Here is a 2663-nt window from a genome sequence, read left to right as displayed (position 1 = left end):
GCCGTTAAAGAAAACAAAGACCACTGCTGAGCCGAGTGCAGCTGGCGTTTTGATCAGCATGAAAGAACACAGAGCTTGACGGGTCAAATACGGTGCTGACAGAGCCAGCTGACCAGGTCATTATAAGAAAACAGAACAGCTGGATTCGTACCAACATCTCGGGTCGAAAACAACACCATTCAAAGAAACACAGCACAGCAGTTTGCTTGGAGGCACAGGCAAAACACACACCGTTATTGACCAGACCACAAGAACAGACGGAGCCTGACTGAGGCTGACCAGCACAGTTTTGATTTAACCGAGCAACATGACACACACAGCAGTTCTCAGATTGCGCTTGTCAACAGATTCCCAAAATAGCCTTGGCACCAAAAAGAGCAACACAGTCCACACACGCCACCCAGATTGAACCCCAACCAGGTCCCACCACCAGCGAAACTCACGTAGCCTGAACGAACCAGTACAAAACATCAGCGTTATCTATATTACAAAGAAACAGCAGCTGTTTCATCTGTGGTCATTGCGCGAGCAGGCAGGAAAAGGATGGGATTCACTCCTGATTAAGACAGAAGATTATAGAAAAACACACAGCATGGATCAGGCCTCAGCGTACAATACGCTCGCCTCCATTTTCAACGCCCGGCGATCAGGCTCTTGATTGCGCAGAGCCCTGCAAGAGGATGGTGCCTGGATGAAAAAGGCATTATTCCGTAATGAAACATACCTGTGTTTTGATTCAAATCTGTGTACTTGCACATCTCAAAATTGAAGATTACTGAAGATTATCAGTTTTGATTGTGGCCAGATTACAAAGAAAACAGAATTGTTTGCCTGAAGAAGACAAAGAATTGAGCCTGACCAAAAAACGCAGATTATCACAGAAACAGTGGTCAGGCTGAGCCTGATTCACAACAGGCATCTCTGTAAACATCAGCCTGATTGCACGTGCTCAAACACCCCAGCCCGAGCGATGCTTGATCTGACAACAGAGGACCCAAAGAAAACACACAGCCTGATCTCGCATCCCAGATCTGAGAGTGACGGCCTCACCACGGGAGTGTCCCCGAGACTGAAAGAAAACAGAACTGTTCAGCCAGGAACAAAAAACACAGACTGTTCTCAATCCCATCCCAAAACAGTCATCAAACCAAGACGGGCGCACAGCCCCACTGAAGCTGAATTGGCCGCATAGATTTTGATTGTAACATTCAGAGGGCCGAAAACATGATCAGTTTGACAAAAACGATTGCTGGAAGAAAAACGATAGAACCACAGCCTCATCGGGAGGCCACCAGGAAAACAGGACTGGCTGGGCCAGTGAAGAGACTGGCACCTGTTCTGTTTCTACCGAAAAGGAGATGACGTGAAACAGATCAGGCTTCAACCGACCGAGGAGACCCTGAAAAACGACCAGCGGCCCCTGTCTGAACACGACAGCAAGAACCGACCTGACTGCAACTGAACCACACCCACTGACTGCACCGAGCACCGGAAAGAACAGTGATCAGACCCCATCCAAAAACATGGTCACTGCAACAGGATCAGCATCTCACAAAACACCACAGATCATGGCCTTGACTGCACTGATTCGTGCGAGTCTGATTCTCGATTAAACAGAAGACCAAACATAACAGGTTTTGATTAGCCACAGTATACCGGTAACAAAGAGATCAGGTTTCTTTTTATTGTGAGCCATTCCCGCGATAACAGCACATTCATTTTCGATCGAAAAAACGCGACACACCACGGCCCGATTGCCCTGATCGTCTCGAAAGCGAGTCTTGAGGAGACCCGGCCTTAATCTGTAACAGCGAGCCTGCACCCAGGCGACGCCGATCTGCGGCAGAGCAGCCCCAGCAGTGTCGACGGCGACCAGGTCCTTTATCTGTAATGAGCCTGACCCCTGACAAAATCAAAAAACAGCGATCAGGAATGGATCACAATGACCCCAGCATCAGATCTTGAACGAAATAGAGACTGTTTCCTGACTGAAACGCAACACTGCAAGAATAGAGCGGATTCTGAAAAATAGTAACATTTCAGCAGCAGCATTAGCTGGTGAGTCAGGCCCGAGCCACCGGAAGCGAAAACGATGCGACCAGCTCGACCGTGGTCAGATGACCGCAAGAAACAGTGACTGACAGTGGCCGACAACACACGCCGCAGGCGGCGACTGATCTCAAAACAACCGCGATCTGCCTGATCATAACAGCGACATCAAAGAAAACGTTACACCTTTGCCCACCCGCGGGCCTGACTTGAACAGGATCGGGCCTGATTGCAACGACACGGATCACAGTCTGACTGACATGAGCTGATTTCACTGCGCCCTCACACACCACCACACTGAGCATCTGCACAGGAGACCTCAGCACTTTGCCCCTGCCAGCAGAGTCCATCGAGTAGCCTGATTGGTGGTCGACACTGAAAGAGCTGGCGAGATCGGCTCCCCATTGAAAGAACACCGCCATCCCGAGTCACCCCTTCAAACGATACACCTTTGAAACGTCAGATCACACCGATAAAAACAGACAGTCAGGCGATCATGTGCCGACTGATCAGCACATCATGACTGTCTCACCGTGCCTGCGATCATGCAATCAGGAGTCCATCCAAATCATGACACGAATGAGAATGAGACCCTGACCTGCCACAAAACAAAC

This window comes from Dioscorea cayenensis, chromosome 11 (assembly GCF_009730915.1).
Source record: "Dioscorea cayenensis subsp. rotundata cultivar TDr96_F1 chromosome 11, TDr96_F1_v2_PseudoChromosome.rev07_lg8_w22 25.fasta, whole genome shotgun sequence".
Lineage (NCBI taxonomy): Eukaryota > Viridiplantae > Streptophyta > Magnoliopsida > Dioscoreales > Dioscoreaceae > Dioscorea > Dioscorea cayenensis.
Note: the sequence above shows the minus strand (reverse complement) of the source record.